Source organism: Carcharodon carcharias, chromosome 3 (genome assembly GCF_017639515.1).
Source record: "Carcharodon carcharias isolate sCarCar2 chromosome 3, sCarCar2.pri, whole genome shotgun sequence".
NCBI lineage: Eukaryota > Metazoa > Chordata > Chondrichthyes > Lamniformes > Lamnidae > Carcharodon > Carcharodon carcharias.
In genome coordinates, this window is record NC_054469.1 from 80,266,101 (window position 1) to 80,290,686 (window position 24,586).

The 24,586-nt window shown below is 40.5% G+C and overlaps 1 protein-coding gene across 8 annotated transcripts in view; it reads left to right on the forward strand.

Moving 5' to 3' along the window:
• Positions 1-24,586, forward strand: part of tbc1d5 (TBC1 domain family, member 5) — a 554,754-nt gene that overhangs the window by 78,320 nt on the left and 451,848 nt on the right. For 7 of the 8 annotated variants that reach the window (XM_041183651.1, XM_041183652.1, XM_041183650.1 and 4 more), the window contains one exon: positions 275-351. The gene's annotated coding sequence lies outside the window, so the exon portion shown is untranslated. Of the gene's footprint in view, positions 1-274; positions 352-3,804; positions 3,946-24,586 lie in introns of those variants that run through there. The other variant, XM_041183657.1, reaches the window with a different exon arrangement.

The window sequence follows — 24,586 nt, forward strand, 5'->3', positions numbered from 1 at the left end:
TTCCTGTATGATGGCACAGTGCTGATGTTTATAACTATTTGTTTAGTGGTGTGTCTGAAAGAAGGAATTATTTTATGTCTGTCAGTCAGAATATAGCCTCCTTCTTGGATTGTCCTTTTACATCTTCAAATAATTTGTAATGGTAAAGTAAAATTGTGTGCAGTGCTGCTGATCATTATCAGATTGTTAGCATAGGAAGTCTACAGGCCAACTTCACACCTTTAACTATTTGACAACATATTTGGTTTCCTAATTTATTTATTTTCTCTTATAGATGCTGACTGGCTGAGTTATCAGGTTTAAATTGGGCACCGGGGAACACATTTGGAGTAAAGATTAATCTACAGATTGGTGAGTATATTTATTTGCATGCCATTGGATTGTTGTTTTGTAAGATGAAGACTATTGATACTGAAATATTTTGTTGAATAATTTTCACTTTGGGCATGTTACTTGTATCAAATTAGCATGTATCATAAGCAAAATGGTACCCACAAATATGAATGCCGCATGTATGTTGCTACCCTGGATAAGTGAGCATTACATGATGTGGTCAATGTTTTTAACATCTTTAGAAATGATCCACAGAATTAACAGTCACTTACCCGCCAGGTTCACTGAATTTCATTTGCCCAATGACTTGAATATATTGAAAGGTTTCCAAACTGTGGTTTTGAGTCCTAAGAATCACCTAGCTTCTGTTTTGTTTTTTCATCAGTGTCACAAGCAAGGTTGTTTATGGCTTCTGGGAGAATTATTGCTTTTTTTTTAAGCTTAAGGACATCAAATAGTTGTTTGATCATGCAGAACTTGAGTACTGCCGAGAAAAGTGAGTTTTTTTGCCCCAGATTTTTATTTTGGACTCATCAGGACAATTCACAAGAATACGAAATGTAAAGAGAACAACAATTTATACTGTATGAGAAGAGAGTACTGATTGGTTGGCAAGTGGACTATGATTGGTAGAGGCGTTGCCATGAGAATGCACCAGTTTGTGACAGTCAACTGCCAAGAATTATGTGAAATTTAAACCAGGCAGCTTGACACTGGTCAAGGCGTTCCTGAGGTTTGAACCAGCGAATGGCTGTCACTTTATTTCATTTAGCCGAAGCAGGCAAAATATATGTACATGTTCTTTTTATCGACAAAGAACAGGGCCTGTGTATTAATATATGTAGCTTGCAGTGGGCACACATGTGCCACACAGCAAGCCCGACTGCTAACCTTAAATTGGTCATCAATATAATTCTCAGCACACTGAGGATTACTTAGCAAATGTTGTTCAATTGTGGAATCACATCTAATGTTGAACACTGTGTTTTGAGTTTTGCAAGCACGGGCTGCTTGGGTATGGCCTGTACCTTGCTTATTGTGAATAGCAGAAAGGACATATTGTTTGATACAATCGGCCAGTCCTTGGGAGGTACAGCTTACATACTGTCATGAAACTATCATATTTTTCGCAATATTACTATAGGCTCCTGGGTGTGAGTGTGGATCGTTCGGTCTGTGTGAGTGATTTATTAGAAATAGAGTCAGATAGACTGCAAGGTGGAAATTATCAAAAGGGTTAGGTGTAAAAAGGGTATTTGAAATGCTAATGAGGATCAATAAATAAGGTGTGAATGAAATTTGCATTTTAAGATAAGTGGGTAGTTGTTTGATTTTCAAAGGGCTGGTAGGATGTTTGCAGCCAACAAGATAAATAGGGCAGAATTATTACGTTTATTTTTCCCAAAAAGACAAGAATCATATTGACAACATGAAAGATTTTTACAGAAAAAATACATTTCCAAAGACATGTAGAACAGTGGGATTTTACACATTAAAGAGAGAGAAACGTATATAAAGAAAGATGGAAGGCTCTGTTGGGGTGGCCATGTAAAATCTTGAAGTGCTGCTCCAGTAACTTAAGTTGTGTTAAAAGCCTTTGGAATTCCATTGTCAAGTGGGTGCTGTGGTAAACTTGATGGATTGCCATTTAAATTTAAAAGCTACGATCCCCAGCTGAGGTTACCACTGAACAAGCCTGATCCTAGGCTGAAACCCAGCTGATAGATCCTAACTTTTATTTGTTTAGATAGGTGGAGAGGGGTGACTGAATAGAGTCGCAGAAGCCAGCTGATGAACTTTTAATGAAAGAATAAAACATTTATTAAACAAGAAAAGTTGAACTATAGTACAATACTCCTTCACCCATAATTATACTTTTACAGAAATGTACAGATTTGTAAGGATAATGCAAGTTACAATAGCTATCTTATACTCTAATATCCACAATAAGTACACAGTCCATGTACTAATAGGCACCCTGTGGTCAGACACACCACACTCTGAAACCAAGTGACAGATGTCACCTCAATCAAATGCTATGGGTCTCTCCTCAACTCCCCCAGATGCTTGTCACGCGGACCAGTGTCACTGAACTCTATCCTTCAATGAGGGTTTCCAATCTCTACTCTCCAAGAACTCGCTTTGGAACCTTCTCCCAAACTGACGCATTCTCTCCGATGCCTTCTGCAAGGGCTCACTTCCAGGGTTTCAAACTCTCCTTCTGAGTTTCCTCTTCCCGGGTCATCATGTGCATTCAACTGTCTTCTATGCACACTCTCTTCTGACTCAGCCATCGACAGTACCACTGCTTCACGTGCCCATGAGTTACAGACCTTCAGTTGCCTCTTTGGACCTTCTTACCTCTTGCAAGCTGTTCTCACTTTAAATCTGCTTTCTGCAGCTTTTGCCTCTTTAAATCTTAAGCGTGGAGCCTTTCTCTCTGCCCCCCCCCACACACACACACACACACACACACACACACACACACACACACACACTCTCTTAACTTCACTTAACAGGACCTTTTCCAGGTTCCTGTCCGTCCTTTGACTATAAGGTTTGCTTGGGATTTTCCCCGGTTTCTGTCTCACTCCTTGGGCCCTTTTGGTTTTTTTTAGGAAACCTGCAGCTCCCTCCCAGTGTCTAGTCTCTCTGGGGTCCTGGCTTCAAACTGAACTTAAAACTGCTGTTTCTTTAGCTTATCTGTGTGTGTCTGTGGGAGGGCGCTGCCTCGCTGGACCTCTGTTGCTGGGCAACATCCCAATTCTTCTATTCTTGTTTGCTTAATTTCTCAATAGGAGCCGTAAAACTCATTAGAAATGTAGGCACCTTTTCAGAGTGAAACCAAAACTCACTTTGACCTTTCTTAACACATTGATACAGAAATACAAATCAAACTTAAATATTAAAGCTTAAAACTCATTCCTAACACCCATAAAATACAGATATAACTTACTTGAAGTGTCACTATTTCCTAACAGTTTAAAGCGGTCGTGTAGTTAGGAGTCAGGCTAATTAGGAATTTTGGGATTTGTTATAATGCCAAGTAACTGTAATTTTAAATATGTGTTTAAATTCTTTTTTGTTAATGAATGTTTTAATTTAATTTTTAAGATCTCTAAAGTTGTTAGTGGACTCATTACTTCCGACTTCAGTGCACAAATCTTTTCATACTAAATACAAATTACGAAATGTGGCCAAGTTCCCCTTGTGGATTTGGTCCGCCTGGCACATATCACCTGCCATGTCATAACAAAATCAGCATCACACACCAGCACTCTCTTCTCATACAGTATAATTTGTTGTTCCCTTTACATTTGGTATTCTTGTGAATTGTCCTCATGAGTGCAAGTTGAAAAGCTTCCAGCAAAAAAATTCTCTTTTTTAAATTCATTTACAGGATGTGGGTGTCGCTGGCTAGGCCAGCATTTATTGCCCACCCCTAATTGCCCTTGAGAAAAGTGGTGATGAGCTACCTTCTTGAACCACTGCAGTCCATGTGGTTTAGCTACACCCACAGTGCTGTAAGGAAGGGAGTTCCAGGATTTTGACCCAGCGACAGTGAAGGAATGGTGATCTACTTCCAGGTCAGAATGACTTGGTGACTTCCAGGTGAGTGACTTGGAGGGGAACTTCCAGGTGGTGGTGTTCCCATTTATCTGCAGCCCTTGTCCTTCTAGATAGTAGCAGTCATGGGTATGGAAGGTGCTATCTAAGGAACCTTGGGAGTTTCTGCAGTGCATTGTGTAGATAGCACACATTGCTGCTACTGTTCGCCGGTGGTGGAGGGAGTGAATGTTTGTGGATGTGGTGCTATTCAAGTGGGCTGCTTTGTCCTGGATGGTGTCAATCTTCTTGTGTTGTTGGAGCTGCACTCATCCAGGAGAGTAATCCATCATGCTCCTGACTTGTGCCTTGTAGATGGTGGACAGGCTTTGAGGAGTCAGGAGATGAGTTATTCGCCGCAAGTTTCCTAACCTCTGACTTGCTCTTGTAGCCACAGCATTTATTGACTAGCCCAGCTTAGTTTCTAGTCAATGGTAACCCCCACGATGTTGATAGTGGGGAACTTATCTATGGGAAGGCATTTAAATGTCAAGGGGAGATGGTTAGATTTTCTCTTATTGGGAGATGGTCATTGTCCAGCACTTGTGTGGCACGAATGTTACTTGCCACCTATCAGCCCAAGCCCGATATTGTCCAGGTCTTGCTGCATTTCGACACGGATTGCTTGGGCATCTGAGGAATCACGAATGGCGCTCTACATTGCGCAATCATCCGTGAGCATCCTCACTTCTGACCTTATGTTGGAAGGAAGGTCATAGATGAAGCAGCTGAAGATGGTTGGGCCTAGGACACTACCCCGAGGAACTCCTGCAGTCATGTACTGGAACTACAATGATTGACTTCCAACAACCGTAACTATTTTCCTTGCGCTGGGCATGACTCCAACCAATGGAGAATTTTCCCCTGATTCCTATCAACTCCAGTTTTGCTAGGGCTCCTTGATGCCACACTTGGTCAAATACTGTCTTGATGTGAAGGACAGCAATACTTAAGGACTTAAGTAGAAAAGGAAATAATGCCAGGAGTAAAACGGATGACCGGTTCATTTAATGCATGTTTTTCACTGAGTGATAAGTTTAAATTACTCCCCTTGTTGTTGAATAGCATCATACCATTCCATGTACCAGTCCATCGGAAATCCCATTTTGAATTTGGTACCACTTTCTTTTCCCTCCCCCTCCTAATATAATCAAACACTTCTCTATTTTTGTATTTGTATTCCTAATTAATTGATGGGAATATTTACTTTGAAAATGTACAGCTACTGATTTGAGAACTTTTTTTTGTTGGGGAAGAAAAGGATGGGAGTCTTTGAAAATTCAAGGACTGGTAGTTACCTACTGCAGGATGCTGTAGAAACACCTATAAACTAGTCAAATAAAGTTATTGTTTATATTTTTACTATATAATTGTCTTTTCAAAATGACTGTTATAATTGAGATCCAATTCAATTAAATGGCAATATTTAAGTAGCTGGGTGGGGGCCTTCAATATCCATGATACCTCCGGATTGGTAGAATGGTGAAGCAGACATTGTCCTGTTGAACAAGGCATCACCTATATTTCTGATTTAAAAATGACCATTAAGTAAAGGCGTTCCAGATTTTTTGGAAAACATCAGTGCACAATTCTCTATCAACTCATCATCGGCCTACTCAAAGACTCTCCCTAATAATCTCATTTAACAGTGAAAATGTCCTGCTCTTAAGTATTTTGTCTGCAAATATGAGATCACTGAATGTTTTAGATTATTGTTTATAAAGTTGATAAAATGTTGCAGTTTACAAGGTATATTACAGTATTCGGCTTCTTTTAAAAGTATAACGTAAATAAACCAAGTAGATAAAGATTGTGAACAAATTATTTGCTTATTTATTTATGTTTTACTACATTTTGTTATAGCTTTTTCAAAATTGAGAGTTCAGTAAGGGTAGATTATTTTAACTGAAGCAAGATGTATAATACTGATATCTGAAATAGATCAGCAGTTGACTTTGTGAGCTACTAAATACTGTTATGGCCATTAGTACAGTTTCCAAACCTGAAGTCAATTTCTTTTGCTGTCTCACAACATTCCTGACAACACTGATGCTGCAGCACACGACTTGTCCTGTGCAGATGAGATATATTACTATGTAACTAAGCAGCTACATAAGAAACGGCAGCTCGATCCGTTGCTCGCTGGTGAATTTTGGGAACTAGGATAAACAAGCAAAGAATTAACAGAGTGTATCCAGCCCAGTCGACACTGGAAAGTCATCCTTACTAACATCTGGGGACTTGTGCCAAAATTGAGAGAGCTGTCCCACATACTAGTCAAGCAACAGCCTGACAGTCATACTCACGGAATCATACCTTACAGACAATATCCTGGACACCACCATCACCATTCCTGGGTATCTCCTGTCCCACTGACTGGACAGACCGAGCAGAGGTGGCGGCACAGTGGTGTGGAGTCGGGAGGGATTTGCCCTGTGAATACTCAACATCAAAGCTGAACCCCATGAAGTCTCATGGCATCAGATCAAATATGGGAAAGGAAACCACCTGCTGGTTACCACCTAATGTCCCCCCTCAGCTGATGAATCAGTACTCCTCCATGTTGAACACCGCTTGGAGGAAGCATTGAGGGTGGCAAGGGCACAGAATGTACTCTGGGTGAGGGCCTTCAATATCCATGACCAAAAGTGGCTCGGTAGCACGACTACTGATCGAGTTAGCCGAGTCCTACAGGCCATAGCTGCTAGGCTGAGTCTTCGGCAGATGGTGAGGGAACAACATATGAACAAGGAGCAGGAGTAGGCCATTCAGCTCCTTGAGCCTTCTCTGCCATTTAATAAGATCATGGCTGATCTGATAGTAACCTGAAGCTGCAAGATGTCATTTGCAAGAAGATGATTGACTGAGAACTTCTATTGTTAAAAGCAAATTAAAAACTGTACAGAAGAAGCTTTTTTGGACCACCAGAACTACTTTGGTGAACAAGGTTGAAAACCGCATAACGTGGTACAGTTGGGAAAGCAGCCTGTACTGGAACATATGCAAGAAATGTTATACAACAAATTGATTAAGAATCATTGTTCAATTAATTTACAAATGAATGTTGCTCATTGCAGGTTGCAGCTTATCTAAATGTAACTTTTGGATTATGAGAATATGGCCTGGTTTGGCAAACTCTCAATTCCCTTTAGAGAATAGTTAAACAGTGATTAATCATTACTTCTTTACTGGGTACACAGGGAAAAGAAAACCTGCATTGCACACCTCTGAAGCAATTAATCCCTGTGATCTTTGCCAGCCTCCCCTAGATGATAAGTCTAAAGACAAAACTGCACTCAATTTATTGAATTGCGCATGGCAAAAAGTCTAAAATGTATAATTTATTTTCCATTATTTAGCCAAGCAGAAAGTGAAAACTTGAGTGCCAAACACACTACGTGGATAACAAACTAAGTGAGTTAGGTAGCTGTGATTACAATGTAGCAACTACTGCTTTTTTCAATGTGCACATCTGGTGTGCTTTTTCATTCACTTGCTGGCATTTTTTAGTGATTGTGGCATAAATCATTTTGCTAATCAGAAACACAAGTGACTGAAAGTCATTTCTTCTTTGCACAATAGAAAAAACATATGGCTTTCCAGTCATCTCTGGTAAACAAAAAATCCATTGACATGCAGGTTCGCTGCTTTTTAATAGGAAAAATGGATAGCATGCTTTATTTAGTAGCTTAAATTTAGAAAATCAGCTTTTTGCTTTGCTTGTATACGTTGTTTTAATGTTAACAAAAAGTTAATACAAACTAACAGTAAAGTTAAAATTGTCTAACAATTCCAAATAGCAAAAATGTACTATTTTTGAGGTCTGAAGTTTTCAATTGTCAATGGTATTTAACAGCATATTTGCTTTCTCTTTAATACAGATGTCATAATGTTACATTTTAAGGGGAAATATGTGACTTTTATTTCACATTCAAATGCTTTGTGAAACATTACCGTCTAAATTAAGTCTACTCATAGCTGACTGTGATCTTTTACTATACTGCTATTGTTTTTTAGATTTTGAACTTGAATTGTTTTTCAAATGTTGTATTGTATAAAAGTTATAACTGATCTAATAATCTCACCTATGTACTAAGTTTGTACATTATATCAGTCAATCCGAGTTACATGGCCCAGTTGGTTGCACTCTCGCGAATCTGAAAGTTTTGGTTTTAAATCCCCTTCCAACGCTTGAGTACATAATCTAGACTGTTACTTCACTACAGTACTGAGGGAATGCTGCACTATTGGAGGTGCTGACTTTTGGATAAGAAGTTAAACCGAGGCTTCGTCTGCACTCTCAGATGGATGTAAAATACCTCTTACCACTATTTTGCAGAGGAGCAAGGAAACTCCACCTGATTCCTGGCTAATATTTATCTCTTAACTGCATCACTAAAATGGGTTATCTGGTGATATATATGGCCTACCTCTTAATCTGAGACTGTGTACCCTGGTTCTAGACACCGCAGCCGGTCGAAACATCCTTCCTGCATCTAGCCCTGTAAGGATTTTGTAAGTTTCAATGAGATCACCTCTCATTCTTCTGAACTCCAGAGAATACAGACCCAGTCTCCTCGATCTCTCCTCATAGGACAATCCTACCATCCCAGGGATCAGCCTGGTGAACCTTCGTTGTACTCCCTCTATGGCAAGTTTTTCCTTCCTTGGGTAAGGAGACCAAAACTCCCCACAGTACTCCAGGTGTGGTCTCACCAAGGCTGCATACAATTGCAACAAGACAACTTTATCCCTGTGCTCAAATTCTGTTGTATTAAAGACCAGTAAACCATTTGCCCTTCCTATTGGCTTGCCTACTTGCATGTTAGCTTTCAGTGACTTATGAATAAGGACACCCAGCATCAACAGTTCCCAATCTCTCATTATTTAAGAAATACTCTGCATTTCTGTTTTTCCTACTAAAGTGTGTAACTTCAATTTTTTCCACATTATATTTCATCTGACATGTTCTTGTCCACTCACTTAGCCTGTCTAAATCCTCCTGAAGCCTTTCTGCATCTTCCTCACAACTCACATTCCCAACTAGTTTTGTGTCATCAGCAAACTGTGCCATTTAGATGGCAGAGAGATAAGGTTTTTGCTCCAGAATGTCCAGCCTTTGACATATGTAATAGTTGCAGTGTTCTTCTGGTTTGTACAATTGAGTTATTGGTCAATGGTGGCCCCACATGATATCTATGGTTGTGGGCTGTAATGGATTCTTTAACCAAAAATGCTACACCCCCAACTTTTTTAACCCCCTCTCTATCCTGCCTGAAAACCCTCTCTCCAGGGATGTTGAGCTCCTATTTTTGTCCCTCTTTAAGCCAAGTTTCTGTTGGAGCAGTGATATCATGCTGTCACACTGCCTTGTGTCTATCTGTGCCCTCAGCTCATCGGTTTTGTTTGCTGTACTCCTTGCATTTAAATAAATATCCTTTAACATGCCAAATTCCTGTGCTGTAACCCTTTTCACCTTTGCTTCTGTCTTTCAGAGTCACCTGCTAATTGTCTGTCTTCTCCTTCCTGCTCTGAATCTGCCCTTGGGTTCTCATCCCCCTGCCAATCTCGTTTAAACCCTCTCCAACAACACTCGCGAATCTCCCTGCAAGGACATTCGTCCCAGTCCTAGTCAAGTGTAGACCGTTCGGCTTGTACAGATCCCACCTTCCCCAGAACCAGTATCGATGCGCCAGAAATCTGAAGCCCTCCCTCCTGCACCGTATCTCCAGACACTCATTCATCTGGTGTATTCTCCTATTTCCATACTCACTAGCACTTGGCCTTGGAAGTAATCTGGATATTACCACATTCGAGAGTCTGCTTGCTAATCTCTTTCCTAACTCTCTAAACTCAGCCCACAGGAAAAAGGGATGCCTTTTTCTACCTCTATCATTGGTACAGTGTGAACCACAACCTCTGGCTGTGCACCCTCACCTTCCAGAATGCTCTGAAGCTGCCCAGTGATATCTGTGACCTTGCACGGCAGAGAGGCAACATACCATCCTGGAATTGTGTCTGTGACTACAGAAGCACCTGTCTATTCCCCTAACTATAGAATCCCCTATCATTATTGCTCTCCTCTCTTCTCCTCCCTCCCTGCACAACTGCACCAACCATGGTGCTCTGTTCATGACTCTTGCTGCTCCCTCCAGAGGAATCCTCTTCCCCCATTGGTACTTGGAACAGAGTACCTGTTAGAAAGTGGGATGTCATCGAGGGTCTGCTGCACTATCTGCCATGCCTTTCTCGTCTCTCTGACAGCCACCCCGTTCTCTCTGCCTGCTCTTTCATAAGCTGCGGGATGACTACCTTCTGAAACAAAAATAAAAACAAAAAAACTGCGGATGCTGGAAATCCAAAACAAAAACAAAAACAGAATTACCTGGAAAAACTCAGCAGGTCTGGCAGCATCGGCGGAGAAGAAAAGAGTTGACGTTTCGAGTCCTCATGACCCTTCGACAGAACTTGAGTTCGAGTCCAAGAAGAAGTCCCTTGGACTCGAACTCAAGTTCTGTCGAAGGGTCATGAGGACTCGAAACGTCAACTCTTTTCTTCTCCGCCGATGCTGCCAGACCTGCTGAGTTTTTCCAGGTAATTCTGTTTTTGTTTTTACCTTCTGAAACATGCTATCTACGTAGCTCTCATCCTTGCGAATGCTCCTCAGTGACACCTACTGCTCCTCGAGTTCCAAGAAACGGCGCTCACGTTTTTCCCATTTGGTGGCACTTTTTGCTCATGTAGTTAACCAGGACATTGGTAACGCCCTGGAGACCCCATGTGGTACTAGATGTGCACTCTGCTATGCCTTGAATTATTTATTGCACCGAAATTGGAATTTAAGTAAACAATAAAATGTTAATTAACTCTCATTTTGTCCTTGCGCTGGTTATTTTTTAAATCTCTGATTCTAGCTGGAACTCCAGGTATGTCCTTGCACTGGTTTAGTTTAAATTCTCAACAGGAAAATCTAATTTGCTATCCATAGCCATTTTTTTCTTGTATTTACCTTTTTAAATATGTTGCCACTTTAAGGCAGTAACGTTTTTTACTCAGACTGCAGTTGCTAGGGTACAGTTGACTTCCCTCTGTTTTTTCTGAGTTCTTGTTGTTGGGCAGATCTTTGAAAAAAAATTTGCAGGTTATTTTGCAGCAAATGTATCAGTGCAGGTGCAGAGTGTTTTTTGCACTGAGCTGCAGTGGGCTTGGAAACTTGGTTGCGTCTCTGTTTTAGTTTGAGAGAAAAACCTGCTCTCCTTATTTAAAATGAGCTATTTCCCTTTGAGTTTAGAGTGCTTATAAAACTCAGATTTCAGCATTTCCATAATTCTTAGAATGGTTGCACTCATGGCCTGTGTTGCATTTTGCTGATACTGCTGTTTATTATCCTCTGGTCCTTAAGTTTTCTTTTTTTTAAAAATCTTTAAAACTGCAGCAGTTTCTTCAGGGGTCATGCAATGGACTTCCGTTCATCTGGTGGTTTCCTCAACTTCCAAGTCTGTACTGAAGCTTCTTCAACTTATTCTTCAAGTTCTCTTTTAGGTGAATGTCTCTTTAGTTAGGCTTCAGTTGCTTTTAGTTTCTCATATCTTGGGATGCTGATTTAAGGCTCCTTCATGAAGCAGGTACAAAGCAAAGTGGCCTCTCTGCAAATGCAAATTTAAAAACGGAAGTCTTGGGGCTCTGATTCACCCAGAAGGGGTAGCACTTTTAATGAACTCTTACTTATCTCTTACTCTTAATTGCACCTTTCTTTCCCAATCAATATTTCATTTTTTGTATCATATATCACCCATCTTCTTCACCTGCTGCAATTGCAGTGTTGTAGTTGTCTTGCACAACTTGCTAAGTGATTGTACACCCCCCAGCCACTGATTGTGGTAGGTGTTCAAAACCCCCAGCCAGAGTGCATTCTATGCTGTTGCTGCTCTATTGCTTCCTAAACAATTTTCAACATGGAGAAGTATTGGTTCAAGATGGCATATGGTAATTAGCAGGAAGTTTCCTTGCCCATGCCTAATCTGAAACCGTGAGACTTCATGGAAACTGGAGTCAATGTTAAGGACTCCCAGGGCCATTCCCACCTGACTATACCGCTGTGCCCCATCTTTCGTGAGTATGTCTGCTGGCAGAACAGGACATACCCAGGGATGGTGCTAGAGGAGGATGAATGTTGGCTGTGATAGTGTGAGCATGACTATGTCAAATTGTTGCTTGACTAGTTGGTGGGACAGCTCTCCCAAATTCAGTACTAGTCCTCAGATGTTGTCAAGGAGATCTTTGCAGAGTTGCAGGGATAGAGATGGTTACAGAAATAGAGGGGGCAAAGGTTATGAAAGGATTTGAATACATAGTTCAGAATTTTTAAATTGGAGGCATTTAAACGCTTCAGGGATGCTTTGAGGGCTTCCCTAAAGAGGTCAAACGTCCCCACCGGCTCATGGGAGACCCTGGCTTGTGATGGATCAAAATGGAGAAGGCTCATTCAGGAAGGCACTGAACATAAAGAGCCTTTGTCAAGAAAATTCCGAGGCGAAGTCAAGGTACAGACCATACCTAGCCAGCCCATGCTTGCATAACTCAAAACACAGTGTCCAACATTAAATGTGATTCCACGATTGGACAGTATTTGCTAAACAATCCTCAGTGGGCTAAGAATTACACTGACAACCAATTTGATTGTCAGTCAGGCTCGCAGTGTGGCACATTTGCGTATGCTGGAAGCTAATTAATTAATATACAGGGCCCTGTTCTTTGCAGACAGGAAGAACATGTACACACATTGCACCTGTTTCAGCTAAACAAAATAAGTGATAACCATTCGCTGAATCATTCCTCAGGGAAATGTCTTGACCAATCAGGATCAAGCATCCTGGTTTAAATTTCAAACAATGCTTGGCAGTTAACTGTCAATCACCATCATTGGTGCATTCTCCATGGCAACACCTCTACCAATCAGTCCACTTGCCAACCAATTAGCACTCTCTTCACATACAGCATAAATTGCTGTTTTCCCCTTATATTGGTATTCTTGCAGTGTCCTGTGGAATGCAAGACAATAAGCTTCAGCATGTCTCTTTTATTCATCAGTACTCAAGTTCTGTACCACCAAATGATTACTTACCAACATAGCCATACTATAATGCTTCAGTTTTTTACTTGTACTTAAATGTGATTTTTCTACTTTAGAATTTTGAGTTAAATTTAAGGTAATGTTACCTGTTATTAAATTCGAATTCTGCAATTATGTAAGTATATGATAAGACAGTATTTGTGTCAAAGCCATTGCACTTGTAACAGTAGAAACAATAGCTTATTTATAAAGCACCTTTAACATCCTCAATACTTGAATTAATTACTTTTGAAAAATAGCCAATGTTGTTTTGTAAACAAATATGGCAGGCATTAGTTCACATTGAGGTCCCACACAGAACAATCAGAAGCATGAGTTGTTAAACTGCTTTGGTGATGTTGGTTGAGGGATGAAGCATTTTTGCCCCTACTTTGTCGCTATTCAAACATGACAGAACTATACACTGAGCAAAGTTTATAGGATACACTTCAGTTTTTTCCAGTTATAAATTTTATCATTAATATTGTAATTTATTTGTGAACTAAGTCATTTGGCCTAGCACAAAGAATCAAAAACTGAGATAGCTAGAAGATAATTCTTAGGCAAATATAGAGAAACCTATTAATTGAACAATGATTTTGCCAAATAATTTTGTTCACTTAACCATTCTATTCTCTTCAGTTTTGTCAGTTGTATCAAGTTTGGCAAGAAGCTATTAATGGACTGCAAACTACATTCTAATTACATTACTGTAAAAATAATTACACAGTTGCTATGGATAACTAAGTGTATTTATGCCATTTGCTTAATTACACTATAGTCTGTCAATTACTTTTTAAGAAAACTGTTCAGAGATTTCACTTTGAGAATCTGGGAAACTTTTAGCCCACTCATTGTTGCATTTATTCTCACCTTGCCAACAAGGCAGTCATCTTCTTGAGAGGTACCATTTCCATTATTCAGTGTCTGCCAGTTTGTTGCTGAAGGTTTTTGTGCCACTAAATCATGGGTGAGTTATGGGTGTCATAAAGCTGAGCATTAACTCCTGATAAGGTGGCTTTCACCGCTAACAAAAATGCTTGGCACAATAATTGCCAAAAATACCCAAGCCCTAGAAATGCACTGAAATGAGATCAAATGTACTTTCGGATACCTGGAAAAATCACTGAATTGATAATAAATGGTTTTAACAGTTAAATAAGAATACTTATAAAATAATTTTAAGCATTGATTGCCAAAAGGAACTTAACAGTTTTAAATAAATAAATCAAGACATCTGCAATTCATTTAAATGTTTTTTTCATTTAACAGAGACTGCTATCACTGGAAAAAGATAGAAGAAAATTTTATTGACAATATTTCATTCTTTTATCAGTTATTAATTTAGTGAGTTTGACTGTACTGGTATTTGCTCACAGTAAATGGCTAAGTTTATGTGATTCTGATGAGACAATTATTTTACAATGTACAGCAATTTGAGTTAATAAAGACAATTGCTGTCTCCTCAGTTCTTTGCTGTTTTACTTAGACCATTTATTTTAAAAAGTATTAGAAATTTTAATTATCTAATGCTTTGAAGTAATTTCCTGTTATGTGGTTTCATCATTTGTGGTGATTCCAAAATGTGAGTGTTTAACCTAGGTAATAGCCATATCCATAAGGCTAGAACTGTGTCTCCTTAAATTTAATCTCTTCTACTTGAATGAGTTCTAAACAAGTTGTTGGTGAATAATTGAGTACATGATTAACACAGGACAAAACAGTGCAATAGGGAAGTTCCTCTGGCATGCAACTCTTGTATTGAAATGGCTTCACATATTTGTATTAATGTATTCAAGGCTGTAGAAGGAAAGTTAATTTTCCAGCTTAAATATTTAATTCAAGCTTAAAATTTAGCCTGTAATTAGAGCTCCCAAATGGCAAGAACATGGGGTATTTGTCCATTTTAATTAGATTGTTGTTTACCTATTAATTATATAGCATATCTTGTCATATAGTTTTGATGATAACAGATGGTGCTTGGAGTTAGTGAAGGTTTCAACAAAATAAAAATACACATGATTTATTAAGTTGCACTTTATTATTGACTGGTTTACCCAAATCAGATAATGCAGTTTTGAAAATTTCTTTGGATTAATTTAGGTTGATCATAGTCAGAATCCTACATTTTAAAGCTATCTTTTCATTGAGCTGAATGCAATGTGTTCATTGTTATTTAAAATATATTGCATGATGCCTGTTTAGAGGCATGGTTTAAATGCTTCCCAGAGCTGCTTAAAGAGCAGTTTTGGCAGAGGAGGGCAGGGCTATATTGTGCTTTATGTAACCCAGCCAAACCTGGCGATAAATAGCTAAACCAGTTGACTGCCATGAAGTCTGCATCCTTTGGACTTTAAAGAAGTGGAAGTGGGCTGTATTATATGGAACAGTCAGGAAAGTAATAGAAGGTCATCAAAGGTGGAGGTGAGGATGTGGTTGAGCAGATCAGTAGCTGCAGAAATGTCAGGAGATATTGATACTGTAGTAACATCACTGGACTAGTAACCCAGAGGGCCAGGCTAATGCTCTGAGGACACTGGTTCAAATCCAGAATTTAAATTCAATTAATAAAATCTGGAATTGAAAACTGCTCTCAGTAATTGTGACTATGGGCAGAATTTTGACGTCGGCGAGCAGGGGGCGGGGCCTGCTCGTGGACGCATAAAATGACGTGGGATGACGTCAGGGAGAACCCCCGACATCATCCCGGCCCATTTCAATTTTCAGGAAGGCGAGCCCGCACCAAAATCAGCTTGCAGGCCCGCCGACTGTCAATGGCCAATTGAGGCCTTTGACAGGATCAGTTATACAATTAAAGGATCTGCCCATCCAACTTTAAAGTTGGCGGGTAGGCCAAGAGCCCTGGTGGGCAATAGAAAAAACATGAAACCTCATCCATTGGCGGGATGAGGTTTCTTGTAGGGTTTAAAAAAGTTTAATAAACTTATTATGTAAATTATGAACATATCCCATCTCATGTGACATTGTCACATGAGGGGGACATGTTAAGGAATTTTTTTTCTATTTTTAATTTTTTTTTAAAGTGTCAGCAATCTCCCTGAGGCAGCACTTAGCCTCAGGGAGATGTGTGCTCTTTCATGTGTATGCTTTTGGGGAATCCCCCCTGCCTACACAGGAAGTGCGTAGCGCTTCCCGCCGGACATCGCGCTGGGCAGGCCTTAATTGGCCCACCCACGTAAAATGGCGGCAGGGCCCGCTTCTCCGGCGGGGATCGCTCCCCGTCTGCCAGAGATTGGGTCAGGCCTGCTCGCCCGACAGGCAGAAAATTCTGTCCTATGAAACTATGCTCAATTGTCGTAAAAACCCATTGGGTTCACTAATGTCCTTGAACCTTGCCATCCTTATCTGGTGTGACTCACATGTGACTCCAGATCCATAGTAATGTAATTGACTCTTAACTGCCCCCTGAAATAGCCCAGCAAGCCATTCAGTTCAAGGGCAATTAAGGATGGGCAACAAATGCTGGCCTTACCAGTGATAACTATACCCCATGAAAGAATAAATTTTTTAAAAATGTCATTGCGTATGGAGGGCCCAAAGCTAAACAGTTAGAAATCTCAAAATGCAGTTGCACAGAACTTGTGGGAGAATTTTTTTTCAGGGCAGTAACAACAGGGAGGTTGAGTGGAATACCAAGAAAGTGATCAGAGGTGACTTTATCTGAGATTGATACAGTGGGAGGAGTTAATCTATGTGGATGGCAAGGTCAAATGAGTGGCTGTGAGTTAATATGGAGGGAAAGGTTAACGAAGGACAGGTGGGCAGTGAACTCAAGTGAGAGAGAGAGAGACGTTGCAATGGAGATTGAAATCACCAAGAATGAGAAGCTGTAGAAATTGAGGGAGGAAAAAGGTGACAGTATCTTAGTAAAATCTGCATTGTCCTTGGGTAGTCAGTAGAAAACGTGGACTTTGGGCTGAACAAGGTTGAGATGCTTTAAGGAGGGGAATGTACGAGAGGAGCAGGGGAACGGATCCAAGTATACTTAGATGATAAGGGCAACACTGCCACCACGATGATTTGGAAGGGCCACATGGTGGAAGGTACTGCTGAATGGTAAAACTTATTCCTGATACAACTGGAGTAAATCTCCTCTGCATCTTTTCTATGGCCTTGACATCCTGCCTAAGGTGTAGTTGCCCAGAATTGAACACACTACTCTAGTCGAGGCCTGACCACTTTTTTAAAGGTTTTGCATAACTTGCTTGCTTTTGTGCTCCATGCTTCTATTAATAAAGTCAAGGATCATAAACATAGAAAGATTTATGGCACAAAAGAAGGCCTTTTTGTGGCTCTACTGGCTGCATTTTCAACAGTCTTTTCAACTTGTTCTACCACATTCAAAAATTTGTGTGTGTGCACCCCTTTAGAATTTCATCATTTAGTTTCTTTTGCTCCCCTCATTCTTCCTACCAAAATAAGTCTCTATATTTATATTGTTCCTGCGGGTTATGGAAAATCTGGAAATGTCATGGAATTTGTAAATGACTTTTCCAGGCCTAGAGACGTCAGGAATTTCCAAAAAGATCCAAGTATGGCATTGAGATAGAGGATCAGCCATGTTCATATTGAATGGCGAAGCAGGCTCAAAAGGCTGAATGACCTACTCCTCCTATTTTCTATGTTTCTAAGTCATTGAAAAGTCATGGAAATTTATAAAGACAGATGAGACTTTTCTGACTTTGGACAGAATTCCAACCTTATCCAATGTTTTCTGACACCCGCTTTCCCCTCTCCAGATTCCCCAGTCCCTCTTTCTTGCTTGCCTGTGTGAGGGGAGGTATATTTGTTGGTGTTAGTTGCAGATTTTTGTTGTTATGGAGATGAAGGACTTGGCAGATGCTCTTTTCAGAGCTGGAGTGCCTTAAGCAAGGTAAAGCAGAGCAGAAATAAGCACTTGGTGGAGGAGACAACGTTGAAAATGATGCTGCATGCCTGTAGTCGAGAATTTACTTGCTCCGATCTTTTGGATAAGACCCACTGACAATTTCTTTATCAACATGGATAAGTCATTGAAAAGTCACACAATTTTAACTTACTAAAAGCGCAGGAATCATGTTTGTACTTCTGTGTTAAGTTTAATCTGCTATGATTCTGCCCAGTTTCATCGATCTGTCTCTGTCCCCCTGAAGTTTACTACCCCTTTGTTTACTACATTTTTGAGTTTCATGTCATCTGCAAACATCTGAAATTAAGATGAGTGCTGTGTATTTAAAATTGACCTTATAAAATCTATTGTTTTTGAGGAGATCATGGCTCATAACTTCCGAGCTCTGAGTCAGTGTACCTGGGGGTACCTCAAAGATCAGTTGGGGAGCCCCTGCTGAAAGTTCTCAGATATGGATTGCACGGCAATTGCCCAGGAAGTTCAAGCTTCTGATTGGCATTGTCACAGTGAACCATCTGAAAATGCAATTTAAATCCTTGACTTCGGATGGTTCTGAATGTCTTACAACATTAGTTACCCAAAAAAGTTAGAATTAAAACCACTTCTAGCTTATGGCTAACTATTGTACTGACCCCTACTACAGGACCCCTAACTAACCTCCACTAACAGCCCCCGAAACCTTAAGGAACCCCTGGCTACCCCTCACCCTGCCACTATACCCCACCCCCAGACCCCCCCGTGGGAGATTCTGGGAGTTGTAGGCACCACTGTAGGTTGCTACTTTGTTAAATCTGTTTAGCTTCAGCATTAGTTACCCAGAAAAAGTTAGAAGAATTAAAACCACAGTGAATTCAAGCCTTTTTACACTTACACCTCCAACAGAAAAAGTTGCAGAAGGCATCATGTGCTAATAAATGCCTGTGATATTGACCAGTTTAATCAGTTTCTTGTAAAATAAGTCCTCTGCTTAGCAGAGAAAGCAAGTTTGAAGTCTCTTTTTTGACAAGCACTTGAGTGATTTTATTGGTTTGTGATTGTGAACTTCCATTGCATGACCATTCTGGATTAGTTCTCATAATCCTCAGCACTTTTCAATTAAAGTTTATATCGCAAATTTCACTGTTTGGTCAGTGCATCAAGTAACTTTTGGTTGAAATTTGTCACTGTTGCATAAATATAAAATATAAACCAACCAATTGCTTATGTCAGCTATGGCTCAGTTGGTAGCACTCTCCCCTCTGATTCAGAAGGTCCCACTCTAGGACTTGAGCACAAAGATCAAGGTTGACACTCCAATGCAGTACTGAGGGAGTGCTGCACTGTCAGAAATGCTGTCTTTCAAATGAGATGTCAAACCGTCTTCCCTTTCAGGTGGATGTAAAAGATCCTGTGACACTCGCTCAAAGAGAGCAGGGGTGTTCTCCCTGGCCTCCTGGCCAATATTTATCCCTCATTCAACATCACAAGGACAGATTACTGGTTGTTATCACATTGCAATTTGTGGGAGTTTGCTGTGTGCAATTTGGCTGCCACTTTGCTGAAATCACAATTGGGATTACACTTCAAAAGTACTTTATTGGCTTTTGGAGACATCTGGTGGGCATGAAAAGTGCTATATAAATGTAGTACTTTTTTTATGTTTGCTGTAGAATGTTCATGGTGTCAGCTGTGGCTCTGTTGGTAGCACTCTCCCCTGAGTCAGAAAGTTGCAAGTTCAATTTCCACTCCAGATATTTGAGCACAAAGATCAAGGCTGACATTCCAGTACAGTACTGAGGGAGTGCTGCACTGCCAGAAGATGCCATCTATTTTGGATGAAATAATAAACTAATGCCCTCATCTGTCTTCTCAGGTGGATGTAAAAAAAATTCCCATGGCACAATAGCAAAAAAGAGCAGGGAGTTCTCCCCAGGTTCCTGGCCAATATTTTTCCCTCAGTCAACATCACTAAAAACAGATATGCTGATTGCTATCACATAGCTGTTCCAGGGAGCTCATTGTGCTCTAATTGGCTGCCGTGTTTCCTGCATTACTTCAGTGATTACACTTCAAAAATGTTTCATTGACTTTGGGATATCCTGAGGTCATGAAAGGCACAATATAAATGCATGACTTTTCTTTAAAAATTTGGTGTCTGCTGTGTGATGCCTAAAATGTGATGGAAAATGTACACCGGAAACATGACTTTTTTAAAAAGTGTGTTTGTATGATATTCAATGTTGGACACACTTCCTGTTGCTGAGCTCCTTGTTCATAATCTTATTACCTCTTGGCTTGACTGCTGCAATGCGCTCCTAGTTGTCATCTCTTTTTCCATCTTATGAAAACTTATGCTCACCCAAAACTCTCCTATCTGTACCCTAATTTGCAACAAGTCCTGTTCACACATCACCCTTGTGCTCACTGGCATACATTATTTCCTGGTCCAGCAATGCCAGCTTTAAAATTCGCATCCTTGTTTTCAAATTCCAATTCTGGCCTCTTGTGCATTCCAGATTTTAATTGCTCCATCATTGGTTGGTGTGCCTTTAATCGCCTAGTCCCAAAGCTCTGGAATTCTCTCCTAAGTCTTCCTGTCTGTCTAGCTGTCGTCTCCTCTAAGCCAGTACTAGAAGCCAAACTCTTTCACCTGTCCTAAATATCACGTGATCAGTATTAAATTTTATCTGATAATGCACCTATTGAAGGTATTGTAAATTCCTTCACAACCATGTCAAGGTTTTGTAGTGCCTTGAATGTTCCTGATATAAATGCTTTTAAACTAAGAACTGTTTGCTAAAATTGCCAGCCCTAACTTTTCAGGTCACCTAGCGCTCGGTGGTACTGGCTGCTTATTAAATTGCCATTCTCAGTCTTTGTCTTCAGGTGGCACTGTGGATAAGTTTCTCTCAAATTTGTTGAACTGTTTATTTTCCACCAGGTGAGGTTTTTTTAAATTTACCAGTGTGTCTCTGTAAATCAATTATGCATTCTTATTTACCTGTTGCTGCTCTTCTTTGCTCTTCTGCCTTTTTCCTTGCTCTCTGCTATTTAGTTGCAGCCATCCACACCTTTGCTAAACTCATCTTTTGATTCGATACTTGTTTCATTTGATTACTCCTGCCCCCAGTCAATTGACTTGCTCGTTTTCTGCTCCCCTTTTCCTTGAATCTGCACTAGCTGAAAAGCTGTTTATCTGTAATCGCTGACCTGAAAACAGTAACTCCTTTTTCCTTTGCACAGATGCATCCTGATGGCTTGAGTGTTTCCAGCATTTTCTGTTTTTATTTCAGATCGCCAGTATCCACATTTTATTTTGTTTTTTGGCTTTCTTCCACCTCCTTCCCTCTCCCCGTCTCTTCTCTTCTGGTTTTGCATCCAGTTTTGATTCTCTATTTTTTTGTTCTGTTTTAATGTCTTCTCTGTCATTTGGATGGGAGTTGGAGTATATGGTAGTGCTGCAGTATGCTAGGTGGGGGAGAATTTTGCCAGTGCTGCAAGTGGCCAGTCACAAGTGCCTTTTAATTATTTGTGGGGTTGTTGACAATTTTGACAAAGCCACGTTTTAAATTATCTATCACTAGCTGTCCTCAGAAGGTGGTGAGCTTTCTTCTTAAGTTGCAGTAGTCACCATGATTGTGTTAAGTAGGGAATGCTCAGGATTTTCACACTGAACATGAATACTTGGTTTGGGATGAAGAGAATGGCATATGATTTTGAGTTAATGGTGTTTCCATAACCTTGCTGCCCTTGTAATAATGGAGGTAGATGTTATAGGGGTGGGCGATGCTGTAGAAGTAAACTTGTTGTTTTAGCTTTGCTTAGTACATACTACAGCCTCTACAGAGTACAGCAGTGATAGAGGAGTGGATATTGAGTCCATGGCAGGGGTGACGATCAAGAAAGCTGCTCTCTTGCTTTTTGGAGGTAGATCATGACTATTAGGAGAGATCAAGATAGAGAACTGCTTTTTCCAGTGGGTTACTAGTTGAGTTAGAAGATATTAAGGGAAAGGGCAAGCAATGAATGTGGTTTAATTAAGCAAGCAGGTGATGGTGTGAGGTACAGCATGGGGTGTGCTTAGGGTGATTGAATAGGAGATGTCAAGAATGGGACGGAGAGATTAAAGGTGCTGAGCATACTTGGTTTGGGACGGTAAGCTTAAATGTTCCGAACTAGCAAAGAGGCATGGGGTTGGGGCAGGAGCAGAGATGGAGATCAAGTGAAGCCTTTAGTATTATTGGACATTTTTTTGTTTAAAGAGTCAACCACATTGCTGCTGGTCTGGAGTCGCATGCAGGCCAGACCAGGTAAGGACATTCTCTAAAGGATATTAGTGAACCATTTAGCATTGGTTTCATGGTCATAGTTAGACTTTTAATTCAATTTTTTTACTAAATTCAAATTTCACCATCTGCCATGGTGGGATTCGAACCCAGGTCCGTAGAGCATTACCCTGGGTCCCTGGAATACTAATCCAGTGACAATACCGCTATGCCACCACCTCCACCTATGGTTCTCAGCTTAATGTTAAGAACAAGGGAAGAAGAAAACTGGGTCTGGAGTGAGAGCTCATGTTGGGTTCATTGTACACAATTGACTAGAGATTTAGATTGAAGGATTTGGTGCTTGGAACCCTTGAGGACAAGTAGGTCTTGGTCCACATTGAGGGATTTGCATGGAGAAGGCAAGCTCAAAAGTTGGTTGAGGAACTTTGTAGGAACCAGGTCTTGGTTGAATAAACAGGCCAGATGGGAAGGACAAGTAGCATAAGATGGCAGTAAGGCATTTTGATTTGTCAGTACAACTGAAGAAAGGAATGGTGGGGAAGAACAGAATAGAGGTGAAAGGAAGATTGCAGTGGACATGTATATGAGCAAGTAGAAATGTAGAGCATATAGAAAAACTTGAAAAGAATGTGGTTTAATTTACTTTTTGATGGATTACAGCAAGCATATTTGGCAATAAACATACTGAATTATAATAGATATTTTATGTCTTAAGATGAAATGCCTTGAAGATTTTTGGAGTGAGAAATTCACTTTACTGTGATGCCACTTGTGGGAAAAATTGAATAGTAGTTGTTAGTGTCAAAATCAAGAGTCACAGAAGCAGAGAATATTGCTGAAATTCAGGTGTTACTTGGATCACAAAAGTCTGACTAAATAGTGAAAATGATGAATAGGCATTATGAAAAGGACATTTAAATAATTTATTAAAATTATTAACATAGTTTATTTAAAATTTTAAATAAGTTATATTTACTTATTTTTGTTCCTTGCTTTGAAAGGCCTGCCACCTTCACGTATAGGATGGTTGTCCCATAATGAGAGGCTAAGTAAGTTGGGCCTATGTTCCCTGGAGTTGAGAAGAATGAGAGGTGATCTCACTGAAACATACAAGATTCTGAAGGGGCTTGACAGTGTGGACATTGAGAGATGGTTTCCACTGGCTGGGGGATCTTAAATACAGGGCAGTCTCAGGATAACGGGACGGACACTTAGGACTAGGACGAGGAGGAAGGGGGGAGACTGTTGGCATAGTGGTATTGTCACCAGACTAGTAATCCAGAGGTTTAGGCTAATGTTTTGGAGACATGGGTTCGAATCCAGTCAAATTCAGTTAATAAATCTGGAATTAAAAAGCTAGTCTCGGTAATAGTGACCGTGAAACCATTGTTGATTGTTGTAAAAACCCATCTGTTTCATTGATGTCCTTTAGGGAAGGAAATCTGCTTATCTGGTCTGGTCTACATGTGACTCCAGTCTCACAGCAATATGGTTGACTCTTAATGCCCCGTGAAACGGCAAGCCACTTAGTTGTATTAAAATCGCTACAAAGTCAACAAAAAGGAATGAAACAAAACTGATCACCTGGCATCAACCTTGGCACAGAAATGAAAACCGCAAACCTAGCCCTGTTGACCCTACAAAATCCTGCTGAGTAACATCTGGGGGCGTATGCCAAAATTGTGAGAGCTAGTTAAGCAACAGTCTGGCACAGTCATTCATGCAGAATCATACTTTACAGAAAATGTCCCAGACATCACCATTCCTGGGTCTGTCCAGTCCTGCCAACAGGTCAATCCTACCAGAGGTGGTGGCACAGTGGTGTACAGTCAGGAGGCAGTTCTCAACATCGATTCTGGATCCCATGAAGTCTCATGGCATCAGGTAAAACATGGGCAAGGAAACCCCGGGCCCCCAACCCGACTCAACTGATGAATCAGTACTTCTCCACTTGGCAAGGATACAGAATGTACTCTTGATGGGGGACTTCAATGTCAATCATCAAGAGTGGCTCTGTAGTACAACTACCAACCGAACTGGCCGAGTCCTGAAGGAGATTGCTGCTAGGCTGGTCTGTGGCAGATGATGAGGAAACTGACAAGGGAAAAGTCTACTTTACCTCATCCTCACCAATCCACCTGTCGCAGTTGCATCTGTCTATGACAGTATCATTGAGTGAGCACCGCACAATTCTTGTGGAGACAAAATCCTGTCTTCACATTGAGGATACCCTCCATTTTGTTGTGTGGCACAACCGCCAGGCTAAATGGGATAGATTTCAAACAGATCTAGCAACTCAAAGCTGGGCATCCATGAGGCACTGTAGGCCAGCAGCAGCAGAATTGTATATAACCACAA